General features: G+C 42.4%; 1 pseudogene; it reads left to right on the forward strand.

The window, feature by feature from the left end:
- The first annotated feature begins 18,692 nt into the window (after nucleotides 1–18,692).
- LOC126299982 (5S ribosomal RNA) lies at nucleotides 18,693–18,810 on the forward strand (annotated as a pseudogene).
- The last annotated feature ends 600 nt before the right edge of the window (nucleotides 18,811–19,410 follow it).

The raw sequence follows: 19,410 nt of genomic DNA on the forward strand, positions 1-19,410 counted from the left end.
ACCTGATTACCATCCTCATAGTGGCGTTACTAGCGCCACTCGTACGCGACTGGAGCGAAATTTGGACAGACATCATCTTTCAGATGTAGAAATGCGCCTACCAACTAGCATTTATATCATACATCTCTTTCTTGGTAGGGAGGTTGATTTTCCGTCAGTGGAGTCAAAGAAACAAGGAAAGTTATTAGATCGCTGAAATGAGGCGATATGTTTGCGTTTCATTATCTGGGTCAGTTTGTAAAGACTGGAAACAACAAAGATTAACATATAAATTGATCAAAAGGTAAAATTATGGCGATGAGTAAAGACAACTACAGTTTTAAAGCTGGATCATAAGTCTGCAAAGTTTATTTTTCATCGTGTTCCACACCTAGGTAATTAATATGAACTGTGTGATTTTACTTAAGTTTTTTATTAAATATTTTTTTTATTTTTCTTAAATTACCTGTTATAATCTTGTGATCTTGTTCGTTGACCGTGGAAGATTGTAGTTACAGTATACATGGATTTATATTTTTTTCTTCGTAAATCTGTGGCACTTAATGGGATGTTGTTGATGTTGTTGTTGTTGTTGTTGTGGTCTTCAGTCCAGAGGCTGGTTTGATGCAACTCTTCTTGCTACTCTATCCTGTGCAAGCTTTTTCATCTCCCAGTACCTACTGCAACCAACATCCTTCTGAATCTGTTTAGTGTATTCATCTCTTGGTCTCCCTCTACGATTTTTACCCTCCACGCTGCCCTCCAATACTAAATTGGTGGTTCCTTGATGCCTCAGAATATGTCCTACCAAACGATCCCTTCTTCTAGCCACGTTGTAGCACACATTTCTCTTCTCCCCAATTCTATTCAATACCTCCTCATTAGTTATGTGGTCTAGCCATCTCATCTTCTGTAGCACCACATATCAAAAGCTTATATTCTCTTCTTGTCCAAACTATTTATCGTCCATGTTTCACTTCCATACATGGCTACACTCCATACAAATACTTTCAGAAAAGACTTCCTGACACTTAAATCTATACTCGATGTTAACAAATTTCTCTCAATTGGGTAATACTATTTTATTCCTTAAAATAACCCACCATATAATATTTCAAAAGCAAATATCTAACAAAAATAATAATAGATCACATGCAAATAAAATGTGAGCCTTCACGCTTACACTCCACATCTTAAACAGAGGCATGTATAGCTGGAGAAAATGAACTCTGTGATTGACACACTGCATTCGCAGGGAACAGTTCGCAAATTCGTTTTAACTTTACACGTACACTAACTCTTCTAAAACGAGTTTAACAAGATTCCGTGCAAACCTATTCGCCAGAGTATTGTTACGTCCGTAAAACAGTAACTTCGCTCTCACATGATGGTATCCTGCTACAATGGCTTTAATTGGCAAATTAAACTGACTGAATATCGAGTATTTAGCAGGTGTTGCGCTCCGTACGATGAGACTCTCGTTCAGAAGCGCGGCAAAATACGCAGCTTTAAAAATAATTTCACAGACATCTCTATAGCGATTGCAGGGCCGTTACTATTCACGATATATACTGCCAAAAAAAATAATCGTACAGCCCGTTAGAGGTTTTTAACTCACTCAAGATTTGTTGATTGTCACACTGCGTATGGAATACATGAAATGAACACCCACTTACAGATCAATAGCACAAGCGGTTCTAAGGTACTAGGTATCAACCTACGATGAAACACCCGTAATAGTATGTGGCGTAGCCACCACGGGCGCTGACTCAGGCGTCCAATCGATATTACAAAAAAAAAAAAAATGGCTCTGAGCACTATGGGACTTAACATCTGAGGTCATCAGTCCCCTAGAACTTAGAACTACTTAAACCTAACTAACCTAAGGACATCACACACATCCATTCCCGAGGCAGAATTCGAATGTGCGACTCAAGCGTCTAGAACCGCTCGGCCACTTCGGCACAGATGGCGAATACTGTGTAAGGATACGTTATGCCATGCCTGCTCGATCTGCTCACGTAGTTCTCTAAGCGTTGTTCATTGACGAGTCGCACTAGTCACTTCTCGTCCCATCATATCCCACACATGCTCGAGTGGAAAGAAGTCCATAGACCAAGCTGGCAGGGGAAGCTGCTGCGTGTTTTGCAGAGCACGTTGAGTTTCACAGGCAGCGTGTGGGGGAGCATTATACTGTTGGAACAACACAGCACTTTCCTGTTGCAAAAACGGGAAAACAGTGGGTCTAACAACAATTTGCACATACCAAGCGCTGGTTAGCGTCCTGTCCAGAAACATGAAAAGTGAACGAGAGTTGTAGCTTATTTCATCCCAGACCGTAAAGGCCAGTGTGTCTTGGACGAATGCATTACACAAGACAGCACTCGTCAGCTCAACGTCGTATGCGCAGAGGACCATCACTTGATCGCAGACAGAATCTGCTTTCATCGCTGAGGACAACGGGCCGCTATTCCATCTTCCAAGCGATCCTCTGACATCACCAGTCGAGTAGTGCACGTCGATGCTGCGGCGTGACTGGAAGACGGACTAGAGGTGTGCGTGCCAGTAGTCCCACTGCTAATAACTGGTTCGCAACAGTTCGTGTTGCCACGTCTGGGCTCACAAGCTGTGCTGTGGCAGCTGTTCTATCTGTCGTTGCTGCCCTTACAGTACGACGATCCTGGCTGGCGTCTGTGCTTCGTGGACGTCCAGAAAATCGTCTACAGGTGTCAGAATGTTCACGTGACCACTGATACCACCATCGTTGCACAACTGACGCAGCGTGTCCAACTTGTGCGGCAATTCTGCGAAAGGACCATCCTGCCACCCCTTTCAAGCTCACTCGGCTTTAGGAAGCACGAGTGTGTCTCCACGGCATGGTTGCCTGCTTGCTTCACACGTTTGCACCACACCGAGCCTTCTGGCTGTGAGAATTCCCTATTAAAGGGTAGACACAGATGGCGCTCTGGTAGCTATGTGTCTACGATATGTTTTGGTGGACAACTTTGTAGCCATTATCAGTACATCTGTTGTCCCCCAGATGGCATATGCACATCATCGGATCAAAATCGACGTCGTCTTCCCAGGTGCACAAACGTTTTTTCGGCAGTGAATGTTAATGATCGAGTGGATAACATCATCAGCTGCGCGTGGCTCTTGGCAGGCGGGACTGTTGTCTATAGCAAGGCCGCAATGTCAAAATATTGCAGCGAAATGCAGCTCTAAAGCACTGGTGTTTGGTGTATGAGCTGGCAATTCAACCCATAAGGTAACTAAACGTAGAGTATTGCGCACTAACAGGCGAGACCGAGAGAGGTGGCCTGCCGGCCACTGTAGCCGAGCGGTTCTAGGCGCTTCAGTCTGGAACCGCGCTGCTGCTACGGTCGCAGGTTCGAATCCTGCCTCGGGCATCATGGATGTGTGTGATGTCCTTAGGTCAGTTAGGGTTAAGTAGGTCTAAGTCTAGGACACTGATGACCTCAGATGTTAAGTCCCATAGTGCTCAGAGCCATCTGAACCATTTTTAGAGGTAAAGCAGTGATTAGCACACTGGATTCGCATTCGGAAGAACGACGGTTCAAACCCACGTCCTCCCATCCTGATTTAGGTTTCCCGTGGTTTCTCTGAATCACTTCAGGCAAATGCCAGGACGGTTCCTTTGAAAGGGCACGGCCGACTTCCTTCCCCATCCTTCCCTAATCCAGTGAGACCGATGACCTCGCTGATTGGTCCCGTCCCCCCCAAATAAACCAACGAACCAAGAAATAGGCGAAGAGAACCACTATCATTTGATAACACTGTTGTTGTTGTGGTCTTCAGTCTGAAAACTGATGAGATACAACTCATCAAGCTAGTCTGTTCTATGCAAGACTATTTATATCCGTATAACCTAATTACTGCAACCTACATCCATTTAAACCTGCTTACTGTGTTCGAACGTTCGTATCCCTCAACAATTCACCCCCCATTACCACACTGATAATTCCTTAATGCTTCAGGGTATGTCCTATCTACCGATCCGTTCTGTGTCAGGTTCTGCGACAAATTTCTTTTTGCCCCAGTTCGTTTCAGTGTCTCGTCAGTTATCCGATCTATGTTCCTAATCTTCAGCATTCTTTTGTAGCTCCATATTTCAAAAGCTTCTGTTCACTTCTTGTCTGAAGTGTTTGTCATCTACATCTCAGCTTCCTAACATTTAAATTTATTTTCGATGTCTTACAAATTTCTCTTTCCCAGAAATTCTTTTCTTGCTAGTGTCAGTCTATATTTTAGATCCTCCATATCTCAGCTATTCGGTTACTTGGCTACCCAAATAGCAGAACTCGTCCTCAACTACTAGTGTCTCATTTCATAGTCTGATTTCTTCAATATAGCCTGATGTAATTCAACTACATTCTATGACCTGTGTGTTTCCTTGAGTTTTGTTCATCTTACAGCCTTTCTTGTTCAAATTCATCTTATAATCTCTTTTCAAGACATCATTCATTCTCTATAACTGATCTTCCAACTCATTCGGCGTCTCTGACACAAGTACTTCGAGAGTGGTTTGAAAAGTTCTCGGAATCACCACGAGAGGTCAATGCTAGCTCAACGTGTTGTTCACATATTTGTTGGACTGTTGCCTGTAAACACGTGCCACGTCAGTGCTCTTGGAAGAGCTGTGGCGGTGACGTGGCTCTGTTGTTGTTCTCGCATAGTGATTTGCGAAGATGGAAAACATCGAGATTCGAGCAGTGATTAAGTACTTCGTAAAGAAAGGTATGGAAGCAAAGGACATTAATGCCGATTTTCAGAATACGCCGGGGGACGCTGCTCCTCCATATTCAGCTGTTGCGAAGTAGAAAAATGAAATAAAATTTGGTCGAGAGAGCTTTGATGATGATCAGCGCAGTGGTAGGCCAAGATGTGTCACTACTGCAGAAATCATTGCATAAGTGCACAAAATGGTCATGGAGGATAGCCGATTGAAAGTGCGTGAAATTGTTTACTCTTGTCAGATGACATCTGAAAGGGTATATCACATTTTAACTGAAGAATTAGAAACAAAAATATTATCTGCAAGTAGGGTGCCGCGACTCTTGACTCGCGTCCGCACACATGTGCCGTCGCCATGGCAAAATTATACGAAATAAGGTATGAATTGTTGCCACACCCGCCTTATTCACCTGATTTGGCTGCGTGAGACTTCCATCTTTTCCAAAAACTGAAAATTTTTCTTGTTTGACGAAGATTGACTCCAGACGAAGAACTGATAGCCGGAGTTGACAACTATTTTGCAGATCTGGAGGAAACTCATTTTCGAAATGGGATCAAGGCACTGGAACATCATTGGACCAAGTGCATTAATCTTCAAGGAGACTATACTGAAAAATAAAAAAAGTTTCCGTGATGAAAGTACTTTTTTTCTATTCCGTTCCTAGAACTATTCAAACGACCCTAGTATGTCGTCGGCGAAACACTAAAGTTGTTACTTTTCCCTGAAACTTACCCAAATTTCTACTTCGTTTCCTTTACCAGCGGGTGTTTATGATGAAAGTGCAGCTACTCACATAGCTCCAGTGTTGGTTGTAATTCAAATGGTTCTGAGCACTATGCGACTTAACATCTGTGGTCATCAGTCGCCTAGAACTTAGAACTAATTAAACCTAACCACCCTAAGGACATCACACACATCCATGCCCGAGGCAGGATTCGAACCTGCGACCGTAGCAGTCGCGCGGTTCCGGACTGAGCGCCTAGAACCGCGATACCACCACGGTTGGCTGACTGCAATTATCGTACAGCAGCGAAACTTGGTAGATATGCTAATGCGGTAATGCAGAACTGGTTTACACTGGAAAAAATAGTTCCAGTTGTGTTCACCAGGTGCAAATCTGGCGCTGTGAATGCAAGAAAGATGTGCAGAAATTTTTCCGTATTTAATGGATTAGGAATGAGATGTGAGTAGAGAAGGTCAAACAAGTGAGAAACTTATAATGTTGATTTTATTATTGACCACTCCTTACACAGTTTGTTCAATATGTGCACCAGAGAGGCCGTCGAGATGCTGCGTCCGTAAAACAATGTGATCAACAGTTGCTAGCAGTTTAGGTGTAACCCGGCAATGTGTTCCTCTGCAATGGCCTTCAGATCAGGTAGAAACTGAACGTGTCCATGGCAAACGCATTCGTTTAGATATCCCCAAAGCCGAAAGTCTTACAGAGTCAGAGTAGGTGATCTTGCAAGCCTTGCAACTGGAAAACCTATGGAGATAACAGGTTCGTGGAGGTTGTATTAAGTAGATCTTTCACTGGGCGAGCGACATGAGGTGTTGCACCATCTTGCGTGAACACAGTAGTTTCCACATAGTTGTGCTCTTCCAAAGCAGGAATCACATGCTGCACAAGGAGGTCTCGATAAGGTGCAGGCATCATGGTAGACATGACGGGCCCTCTGGCTGTATTCTCTTCAAAGAAGAACGGACTGAGAATAAAGAAGCTTATAAGTCCACACTATACAGTCACATATGACGAGTGTAGTGGCATGCATAACACGCACCTAACAAGTACCCCAAATTCGGCAGTTTTGTGTATTCACCGCACCTTGTAGTGTAAAATGTGCCTCGTCACTATATATAATATTGCCCAGAAACTTCTCATCAACTTCGATCTGTGCCAAAAACTGAAGAGGAAATTAAGAATGTTGGTGTGGATCATGTGGGTTCAGTTGCTGCGCCATCTGGATCTTTTACAGGTACCAGTGTAAAATAGACAATAAAACCTTTCGTACTGTTGACCATGGATCGAAATTCTCGTGATGAACAGTAACACTACCTGGGCACATGCTACATGGAAAGTTATAGCAACAAGAACTTCACCAATAACTTCCACCAAGACAGGAGTTTTTCCTCTTCCAGGTGCCAAACCAACCTCACCCATGTTTTCGAATTTCATTATTATCTTCTTTTAATAATTTAGTGACAGAAGGCCTCTCCTCATACTTTTCAGTCAGCAATACAGTTTAATACAGTACTGAAAGTACTGTCATTCACATAAGACATAATCAGGCAAAATATCTAATAACAATTGAGTCAACCACTCGTGGTCTCGCGGTGGCATTCTTGCTTCCCAAGCTGGAGGTCATGGGTACAATTCCCGGTGGGGTCAGGTATTTTCACCTGCACTGAGATGACTGGGTAGTGTTGTGTCGTCTTCATAATCACCATTCATCCGCATTATGGTCGTAGGAAGGCAACGGCAAGCCACCTCCTTTAGGACCTTGCCTAGTACAACGGTGGGGATCGCCCACATCGTTCCCCTACTCTCTGTCAAGAAGCATGCGACTTCATTTCCATATTTTCATAATAAGTGAGGCAGCCCCAAATATCTAATTTAAGTGAAAATGAAATTTTTTGAAAATAAGTTAGATGTAAATTTTAACTGAATATGAAAAAATGGTTGCAAATCTGTAAATTATAATTTCTAACCAAATAAAAATGTCTCAGTAAAAAAAATAATCTGTAACAACGTAAACCTGTTAAATTTTTTAAAAATATAATATTAAAAAATGTATACATAATAATAACAATAAAAATTTAATTCATAATTAAAAAACTAATAAGTTTTTTGTCTTATAATTACCTCCCCAAAATCAATATTCAAATATTCACAGCCTATGTAAAATATAAACTTGTATACATTTATTACCTTATAAATTATAACAACTAAAATTTGACTAATTTGTGGGACTGATATGGATATGACAAAAATATTTATGTTGACAGAAATAATAAATCAAGAGAGAAACAAGTAAAATTTAATATTTGCAAACATAAATGTAAATCATCTCTCATGAAAGAATATTTGACAAGTTCAAAATATAAAGTGCTCTTTGTTTATTTTAAAGGAATTTACAGAGATGTATTCTATTTATTTGAATGTGTTTTTTTCCTATTTATAAGGAACGAGATACAAATGTTTGTGAAGAAACTGAAAAAACAAACTCACACTTTTCTATGACTGTACAAAAATAGCAAAAAAATGTCTCTGAGCACTATGGGACTTAACTTCTGAGGTCATCAGTCCCCTAGAACTTAGAACTGCTTAAACCTTACTAACCTAAGGACATCACACACCTCCATGCCCAGGGCTGGATTCGATCCTGCACCCATAGCGGTCTCACGGTTCCAGACTGAAGCGCTTCGAACCGCCGCTCGGCCGCACCAGCCTTCTAAAAGAATAGCAAATCTTCAACTTTATGACTGTCATAATTTATTGGAGCAGTACAATTTATAATTAAAAAAATTATTAAAAATATTACCGAACTATACTTTAGCAACAAACAATTTACCAAAAGACTACAAAATATAGATGCAATTTTTGGTATTTCATCAACTGTAACAGGAACTGAAACATTAGGTATTTTTGCCCAAGCTCTATTACAAACATTTTTTAAATTTCATGTTCTATCTGCCTTTTTACAGTTTGAGTATCTAGTGAATTTGACACTGAATCTGTAGACCAGAAAACATTATATTAATACAAGTTTTTTCTTTTATTTTTTATGATAATTCGGTGTAAGATGAACCTCTTAATGGAATGTATCTGTTAATTGCTAAATGTATTCGAATAATTCTATTTCATATATATGCAGATCCTTGTTTTTCAAAATTAGACATTTGTATTAAAATATAGTGTTTCTCTTTCTAAAAATTTTCAGGTATATCTTTTTATGTAGTAATCCTATAATTTTGAGTTTGATGCCCAAATTCTGTAACTTCATTACTACTCTACATTCCTTACTAACAATAAAATTAAAAATTTATATTTAACCCATTATGTAATTTTACAGTTTCTTTAACTACTTTCATAATCTGTTATATCGATTCAATTAATAAATGATTAGTCTCAACTGAGTACATATTTTCGAAATTTATAGTTCCTAATATTTATTTAATGCTTTGTTATGTAGATACTGATTTACTGTTTTTCTAGTAAGAAAGGAAATATTTCTGTTAATTGTTTACCTCTAACACTTTTAAAAATTTCATCACTATTTTCGATATTAGAATAAGGCATCTGTTCCCAATTTTTTTTTTGTTCTTCTCTGACCGATGATGATGCATTTAATTTTATTCTTAATTATAATGTCCCTATAAATTATTTCTTTTACAACAGTTATGAGCTTGAGCTACAGTGAAGCTGTTTAATTGCTCATTCATATATAAGGAAAAAATCAAATAGCTTTCAAAAATGAAAAATAAAAAATTAATGGATTGAAATAAAGCAAAAAATTCTTAGATTTTTAGAAAAATGAAAACACGAGTTTATATTTTTCTATGGATTGTGAATATCTGAGTACTAGTACACAATATAAAATATTATTACTTTATATGGGTTCCAAACATTTGAATACTGGATTAGGGGAGCTAATTTATAAGATGTGAATTTATTAAATTTTAATAAATGAAAACAATAAGCTTTTTAAGGTTTCTATTTTAGGTTTACATTTTAAAAAATTATTAAGTTTGTATTTTTAATGTTCATACTTTTTTCATATGCAAAATTCTTAATTCAGTAAAAAAAATATGTTTTATTAATTTTCAATTATTTTCAGTTATAGTTTACAATTAACAGATCTTCAAATCATTTTACATTTAGCTAAACTTATAATTTAGCTGATTTCTTTTCAATCATGTTTGTTCATGGTGAAACATCCCCTTAGAAAAATTTATGAATTACTGTGCTGATAAACCTCTACATTATTTGATTTTCAAACAGCTGCGCAAAACTGAGCGTACTCAGACATTACTTTCTTTATTTATTCTGATCAACACTAAACTGACACACAATATTTTTTGCGCAACGCAATCTGACTTTCAATAATCTCTACAAAAGAATGGCCCTGACTAACATTAATCTATACCTTTCACAAATCACTTACCTCACAAAAATCTTCGTTACTCGAACTACAGCAATACAGCAAGCGCCACTACTACAAGCTAAATAAAAGATTAAAACTCCTGAAGGCACTAACTACTCATAGGGATACTAAGCAAATGAAAGATTTTGATGGAGAACAAACAATGTATTTACCTTAATAGTGTTCAAAAGTCATTATATATATATATATATATATATATATATATATATATATATATATATATATATATATCCACCACTGCTGGCGGCTCACCTCCAACTGCGCAACGCTACACGCTGTTAACAGCCAACTGCCCAACACTAGAATCGCAAATTCCAACAATGCAAACCAGCCACACAGACTGCACACAGCACAGTCAGTTCAAAATGGTTCAAATGGCTCTGAGCTCTATGGGACTTAACTTCTGAGGTAATCAGTCCCCTAGAACTTAGAACTACTTAAACCTAACTAACCTAAGGTCATCACCCACATCCATGCCCGAGGCAGGACTCGAACCTGCGACCGTAGCGGTCGCGCGGTTCCAGACTGTAGCGCCTAGAACGCCCGGCCAGCACAGTCAGTGATTTTGATATAGAGCGCTACATGGCGTTACCAACATAAAAACCTAAACAGCCTACTTAAATGGGATTCGACTGAATTCTTTTTCTAGTAGTAGATAATATTTTGGGCTACCCCACTTCTCATAAGCAGTCAAAATTATAATTTTTCTGATGCAAATATTGCTGTACTGGACCAAGAATTTCGAAAATGGCTAGGAGCACTATGGGACTTAACATCTGAGGTCATCAGTCCCCTAGAACTTAGATCTACTTAAACCTAATTAGCCTAAGGACATCACACACATTCATGCCCGAGGCAGGAATCGTACCTGCGACCGTAACAGTCTCGCGGTTCCAGACTGAAGGACCTAGAACTGCTCGGCCACAGCAGCTAGCCCACAAATTTCGATTATGCCATTTACACATAGGCGCCATTACAGAGAAAGTTATAACTACATATGGTTGATGCTACTAATAAGTATGCATACATACAAACCCTAAAGTTTCAACCCCTTTCTACAGTGTATCTCCTGAGATATCGTTGGTTCACTTATCTTGCCCAAGGTCAAATTCTATCCATCTTTCCATTATTCTGTAAGTAATTTGCAGCAGTATTTACACCCATGACTTATTAGACTGATTATTCTGGAATATCCATATCTGTTGGCAACTGCCTTCTTTGGAACTCAATTCATTACATTTTTCTTGAAGCATGAGAGTATTTCGACTGACTCATACATCTTGCATTTCAGGTGGAATAGTTTTATCATGGTATGTTCTCTCAAGTATATCACATAGCTGCGGAATCTGCTGAAAGAACTGATGAAAACACAACTTTCAGTTTTATATTTTACTGAATAATTTACGACTGTACACAACACTGAATAAGAGCATATGTCACGTTCGCTTCCACTTCCACAGTGTCAATAATGTTCTCAAGCAGTACGTATCAATACTGTCCCCCATCCCCGGCGGTTGCTATGTCAACCAATACTAGCGCCCTCGCAGCCCTGCATTGAAATTACTACAAGACAAGTGATAACGGCAATGATCCTCTACAGTGGCCTTTTGGCTTGGCTTCGGATAATGCGATCGCGGTACTGGCTGGCCCGTTAACTAACGAGTTCCACGGAACAAAGCCTCTCCCTACGTGACTATCTCGCTACACCGAACCCTGCAGCTCTCCGGTATGGCACACAAAGACAGCCGTGTAAACTCCTGCCCTCGTGCGGACATACAGCGAACTAGTACGCGCATTAATGAGTAGAACTGCCACGCGGGGGATTATGGAGCTACCGCAAACGGCCAACTTCAGTTGCGTAACAGTTCGGTCGTCCTCTCCGGGGTTATTGCGTGGGCGGGCACACGCTGAGCAACAGTTACCGGCGGCTTTCGCCATTACACGAGGCAGCCCCACAATGGACATACGCGAGTTAGCAGCCTTGGCGAATTCGTTTCCGGAATTTGGAGAAATTCACCGAAATGGACAACAAAATATAGTCTTTTATAAAAGTATAATACAGAGTGTGACATTCCAGTCTTCTCTTCGAACTTCACACATACGCACTTGCAATAATCTGTGTCTGCCTCGTAGCATCCTTTTGCGAGCTTCCGCTATGGATGGTCATATAACTGCTCCACGAAATGACCCGTACGTTGTATTTAACTGCATTTATTTGAACTCTATCTGCCCAACTATTTACTCAGTTACAATGTTACGTATTATGTTTACAGTTGTATATTCATTTGTTATATTGGCGATCATGTTTACTTGTAGTAAGTTTTATGGGGTTCATAATACCAAATGAATAGCTAATACGGCATAAGATTAACACTGTGGACAAACAGGCAGTTGCTAAAATGTATGCATACTGCTTCTTCTTCTGATATTAGCTACTGGTGTGCACATTTGGAGTCAATCACTAAATGCATTTGCTGTAGTCCGGTGTCCTCACATCTTAGAATTTAGAGATGAATGTCTGTCACACCAAAATCACATGATTGATGAATGTCTGTCACACCAAAATCACAACACATTACCATCCGTAATACGGTGTAGAAAAACTAATGGCACAGAAAACAACTTCCAGTCGCCTCGGAATCGATATGACAGTTCCTGTATCATTTTCAAGGTTATCTTACACCATTATTCTTGCAAATCACTGGCAAGTTCGGGTAATGATGGTGGAGGTGGATACGATCACACATCCATCTCTCCAAAGTAGAGTATAAAATGATAATAATATAGAGTTTTGGTGACTGTGGGGGTCAGAGGAGACAATTTGTCCTCATGCTCTTTTTCCAGCCCTGGACGATACGAGCTGTATGCACAGGGGTCTTGTTGTACTTGGACGTGGCATTACCATTGGGGAAAAAATACCATACCATGGGACTCACCTTATCAGTCAAAATGGCCACATAATCCTTAGCAGTAATGCGACTTTTCAGAGAGTGGAATACCACAATACGACAGCCCAAATCTTCACCGAACACCTGACGTGTTTTACTGTTGGGACGTAAACACAGCCAGAGTTTGGAAACAGTGTGAAACAAGACTCATCCGACCAAATTACTTCTCCCATTGCTCCATAGTCCACGTTTTATGGCTTCGGCATCACGTTTTCCTGTTACGGGCATTTCAATAAGTGGTTTTGGAATTCCAGTTCGCCCTGAAATTCCCTGTTCATAAGCTTCCTTGGCGTTGATTTGGTGCTGACAGGGTTCGCGAGTGTGACATTTAGTTCTGTACTGACTATTACAGCAGTCGCTCCCTTAGTTTTCGTCACAATCCTCTTCAGTGACCGTCTACCACGACCACACAATATACACTTTTCGTCCGCCTTGTGACCTAGCGGATCATGTTTTTTTCCGTTTTCCCTGAATGCGGTACAAATCTTCACTCCAGTGCCTCTTGAAACACCATATACTTCAGCGACCTTGGTTACGGTAGTACCCACAATACGAGCGCCAACGATTTGCCCACGTTTGAGTTCACTTACGCTACTGGACATTAAAATTGCTACACCACGAAGATGACGTGCTACAGACGCGAAATTTAACCGACAGGAAGAACATCCTGTGATATGCAAATAATTAGCTTTTCAGAGCATTCACACAAGGTTGGCGCCGGTGGCGACACCTACAACGTGCTGACATGAGGAAAGTTTCCAACCGGTTTCTCATACACAAACAGCAGTTGACCGGCATTGCCTGGTGAAACGTTGTTGTGATGCCTCATGTAACGAGGAGAAGTGCGTACCATCACGTTTCCGACTTTGATAAAGGTTGGATTGTAGCCTAACGCGATTGCGGTTTATCGTATCGATTCATTGCTGTTCGCGTTGGTCGAGGTCCAATGACTGTTAGCAGAATATGGAATCGGTGGGTTCAGGAGGGTAATACGGAACGTCGTGCTGGGTCCCAACGGCCTCGTATCACTAGCAGTCGAGATGACAGGCATCTTATCCGTATGGCTGCAACGGATCGTGCAGCCACGTCTCGGTCCCTGAGTCAACAGATGGGGGCGTTTGCAAGACAACAACCATCTGCACGAACAGTTCGAAGACTTTTGCAGGAGCATGGACTATCAGCTCGGACACCATGTTTGCGGTTACCCTGGACGCTGCATCACAGACAGGAGCGCCTGCGATGGTATACTCAATAACGAACCTGGGTGCACGAATGGCAATACTTCATCTTTTCCGTTTGAATCCAGGTTCTGTTTACAGCATAATGATGGTCGCATCCGTGTTTGGCGACATCGTGGTGAACGCACATTGTAAGCGTGTATTCGTCATCGCCATACTGGCTTATCACCCGGCGTGATAGTATGGGGTGCCATTGGTTACACGTCTCTGTCACCTCTTGTTCGCATTGACGCCACTCTGAACAGTGGAAGTTACATTTCAGATGTGTGACGACCAGTGGTTCTACCCTTCATTCGATCCCCGTGAAACCCTACATTTCAGCAGGATAATGCACGACCGCATGTTGCAGGTCCTGCACGTGCGTTTCTGGATACAGAAAATGCTCGACTGCTGCCCTGGCCAGCACATTCTCCAGATCTCTCACAAATTGAAAACGTCTGGACAGTGGTGGCTGAGCAACTGGCTCGTCACAATATGCAAGTAACTACTCTTGATGAACTGTGGTATCGTGTTGAAGCTGCATGGGCAGATGTACCTGTACACGCCATCCAAGGTCTGTTTGACTCAATGCCCAGGCGTATCAAGGCCGGTATTACGGCCAGAGGTGGTTGTTCTGGGTACTCATTTCTCAGGATCTATGCACCCAAATTGCGTGAAAATGTAATCACATGTCAGTTCTAGTATAATATATTTGTTCAATGAATACCCGTTTATCATCTGCATTTCTTCTTGGTGTAGCAGTTTTAATGGCCAGTAGTGTAGCTCCGACATAATACACTCACAACTAAACACAACAGTGTTCTGACTATTACTGACACTTGAACGTATTTAGAACATTGCACAGGTGCCTTTCGTGGTCAGACACAAGAGCGCAACCTGCAGGGTCGTGTAGCATCGCGTTTATGTTCAAATGTGTAATTCTAATGGTGATTCAATATTTTTGCCAAACCCTTATGTCTTGTCATGTGGGCATAAGTTTTTGGCTGTCGGACAAGGCTGGTAGCACATGTGAGTAGGGGAGTTCCCAGTTAACGATTGCCTTTATGAATTTTCCCTCCTGACTGGTGTAAGGGGAACAGCGGAGTAGTAGGTGATTTAGATCTGCCGCTTCTGAAGTGTGATCTTCGCAGTATGTAGAAGTTAGAGATGTGCAGGATAACAACTGGGTCCGCTTCGCGTTCTTGTTATTGAAGTTTTATATCTTGGTGTACTTTTTAACTATGAATGCCATGTTTTTTTTAGAAATAAATATTGGACTCCTTAAAAAGTGTTGTCCTCACGTTACCTGAGAGGTTTCCCAGAATCTGTACAATTCATCCAGTGCCCCTTTGGTTATAGTGACTACGAAATCTGTATGAGGTAGATGTAAAAAACAAAATATTGCTTCCGCGGTAGAACTCTTTTTTTAACTGATGATCCGTTTCGTTCTCCATGATTCCGGAATGTCCTTGGGGCCACAAATATTGCACGCCTTGGGATTTTTCGGATACACTGATAGATTAGTTCCTGTACATCGAAGAAATAATTTTTCACGTTCTAGGATTGATGTACAAGTTTTTCTAGAGCACTCCTGTGAGCTGTTCCAACATTCCTCTTATTGTCTTACTTTTGCCGAAAAAAAATTTATGCTTATAGATACAGTATGTTACTTTTATATTTAATACTGAAACACTAATTGTTACATGAATCTTAATCTCAGCTTTTTGCTTCTATTTTAATAAATATAGTTGTTCATTGTGACTTTGACAGAGCATGTTTAAAACATTATTGACTCTAATTCTTTTCATTTTTTATTCTCATTGATTCATTACATTATACACAAGTAGTAGAAGCTTATACAGTTCATTAATAAACCTTAAGTAATGTGTTATTGCTTTTAACCTTCCATTACAACTAGGCAGTATGTGTTCCAAGATAGGTTGTCAGAGGACTTGTGGTAATTTGCTGCAAGTTACAGCTATGTATTGGTGTCCAAATGCTAAAGAGAACTCTGCTAATGTTTTGCAGAATTCTTATAATTAGAACAATCGCCTTTATGTTTCGCTGTCTTCAAGTTTCATTGTTATCCCTCTTCTCCGCTCCATATTGTGGCATTGAATTATTTGACGCCTGCAGGTATAAAATACAAAGAACAGATTAACAAGACGGGCTGCTGTTGCATCTAGCAGGACATATCGTGCGAATGAATTGCACCCATGTATTGGTGTTTGCCACGCCACAAACGGTGCCCATATTGACCACCTGTGACTTTAGTTCAAAACGTGGAGAGATGCTCCATTCACTACTGTTTCTCTGTTTTCTGTACATCTTGTAGTTTTTGCACAGAGCTAATTACAGATGATCCTCTATGTGCCATCTCTTCCGCGTTGGAAAAGGAAACAGCTGGAAATACATTTTCCATTTTGTCCCTTTTGACTGCGACATTAATTAAAATAAACGTTTATTAACGTCTTTCATTCTGAAAAAAATGGCAATGAACGGGCTAACTCGAAAATTTCTGTAAAATGCTATTTTTTTAGTACTAGTACCATAGAAGTTTCCCTGGTAGGACCCGCAGCAGTCTCTGCCTACGGATCTACAGATCCCAAATATGGCCCTGCGTAGAGTCGATAGCTTTACTTTTAGCATCTGTCATCAGCTATTCGTACAGCCACACGATCCAGTCACATTTATGTGACCACCGCCTATGTTCGACCCCAACATGCAATACACAGCCGGCCGTGGTGGGCGGGCGGTTCTAGGCGCTACAGTCTGGAACCGCGCGACCGCTACGGTCGCAGGTTCGAATCCTGTTTCGGGCATGGATGTGTAGAATGTCCTTAGGTTAGTTATATGGAAGTAGTTCTAAGTTCTATGGGGCTCATGACCTCAGAAGTTAAGTCCCATGGTGCTCAGAGCCATTTGAACCATTTGAACCATTTTGCAATACACACTCACGGCCGCATTGGCGGCACTAGCATTGGTGGACATATAAAGCGTGTGAGGCGACGCGGACGACAGTGCAGTCGTTGTCACAATGCGAAAATGGAACGATGTATCTGACGTCCGGTGTTGTAACTGCGACCGGAGCGGTCGCGGGGTTGACGTGACGGAAAGCGCGGAGGGGCCCGCGGCCCGCGAACGGTAACACAAACGGGAGAGCACGGACACGACCAACGAAGGACCAAACGAAACAACAGAGTCAGAAGAAAACCTAACTAGACAACCACGTCCCATCGTAAACTGAACACGAAAGTAAATACGCTGTCTAAGGCGAGGCGATATGTCCAGAGTCGTACGCAAGATTAGATTGACTGGCTGAGCCTTTTTTTTTCCTTTTTTGATTTTCAATTCCCCCCGAAGGGGGTGGGCTGGCAGCAGCTTAGTACGCTGCTCTACAGCCTACAGACTTTTATTTTAAAAAACGGAAGAAGAAAATAAACAAGAAAAACAGGCGATAAAACGGTGACGTCAAGTGTAAAATGGCAGAAAAATGCCGAAAGTTAAAACAGAAAGCAAAAGGGGTTGGCAACGTTAATAAAAGACACAGGAATCAGACAAGTAACATAGGGCACACACAAGTAAAAAACACGGCGACAGTCTGGTTTCTGTTCGCAAGAGATAAAAAGCACACCCAGCGACAGTATGATGGTCGTTCGCCACACTTCCCAAAAAACACAACACGGAACACTCACTGTAGAACACTGCACGAAAGTGGCGGCACAAAGATGACACTCCCGAGCCAGAGGCAGATGGGGGGGGGGGGGGGACCTGGAGGAGGGGGAAGAACAAGGAGGGAGGAAGGAAAAAAATGAAAAAGCAGGGGGGGGGGGGGGGGGACCAAGTAGAGAGAGGACTAATAAAAGGGGAGAAAGGCAGACGCGAGAGGGAATGAGAGGAGGCGCAGAGGGGGGAAATGCAAAAGGACTCGGGGGAGAGAAGGGGGCAAAGAGAGGGGAGGTGAGGAAGAAAGAATATGGAAGTGGGGGAGAGGGAGCCTGGGAAAAGGACAGAGGAAAGGAGGGGGAGTGAGGATCAGAGTTGACAGGAGGGATAAATGGAGGGAGAGAGGGCATCATCCGGGAGGGGGAGTTGATGGAAGCCACCTTGGGAAAGTAAATGTAGGGTTTAGAGATGGAGGGTAGGGGGGACACAACAGTGAAGACGTGGCAGGGGGCGGGGATGGGAGAGGAGAGGAGCAACCAGGGGGTGAGGGGGTTCAAGGCGGTGGGAGATGTAGAGGATGCGGATATGTTCGAGGAATAGCAGCAGATGGGGGAAAGCAATGAGATCATAAAGGATCCGCATGGGGGACGGGAGGCGTATATGGAAGGCGGGGCGGAGTGCATGACGCTCAAGGATCTGGAGGGACTTATGGACTTATAGAATTTGGGGGGGGGGGGGCAGAACTGGCTGAGCGAGAGGCAGACGCTTAAACCCATGATCGGGGGCTACGGTATTGGCCGCTGGGACCACGTGTTCCATTGTGGCGCCCTCACACTAAAAGCGGCCCAGGAGGCACCCGCCGCTCCAGCTTATGGCGCAATGGTGCAGTAACCTCTAGGTGTCTTCGACCTCCATATCGTCTGACGCGGATTCAGATTCCGCGGCGCGCGGTACCAAATCCGGCAACGGCCTTGCCGCAGTGGATACACCGCTTCCCGCCAGATCACTGAAGTTAAGCGCTGTCGGGCGTGGCCAGCACTTGGATGGGTGAACATCCGGGCGGCCATGCGCTGTTGCCATTTTTGGGGCGCACACAGCCTCGTGATGCCAATTGAGGAGCTACTCGACCGAACAATAGCGGCTTTGGTCAAAGAAATCCATCATAACGACCGGGAGAGCGGTGTCCTGACCACATGTCCCTCCCATCCGCGTCCTCAGCTGAGGATGACACGGCGGTTGGATGGTCCTGATGGGCCACTTCTGGCCTGAAGACGGAGTACTTATCTGACGTCCAACTGGGCATGATAGTAGGCTTTTGGGCCAAAGCTGGAAGCATTTCCGAAACGGCTAAGTCTGTAAACTGTTTGCGTGCCGCCGTGGTTAAAATATACTGCGCATAGCAAAGTGAGGACATCAAAAATCGGCGCGGAGGGAACTGTGGTGCACAACAGGCCACAGATGACAAGGGTGACCGACGGCTGCGGACGTCTGTACAGGCTAATAGATGTGCAACTGTTGAGCAACCCTATCGCCCCGATGAACTAAGGAGCGACCAACAGTGTCTCCTCAACGACCGTTCAACGTAAATGACTGTGTATGGGCCTCTGCAGCTGGTGCCTGGTTTGTGCACCCGTGCTGACTGCTGTTCATCGACGACGAAGGCTGCAATTTGTACGTCA

The sequence above is a fragment of the Schistocerca gregaria genome, chromosome X (assembly GCF_023897955.1).
Source record: "Schistocerca gregaria isolate iqSchGreg1 chromosome X, iqSchGreg1.2, whole genome shotgun sequence".
Classification (NCBI taxonomy): domain Eukaryota; kingdom Metazoa; phylum Arthropoda; class Insecta; order Orthoptera; family Acrididae; genus Schistocerca; species Schistocerca gregaria.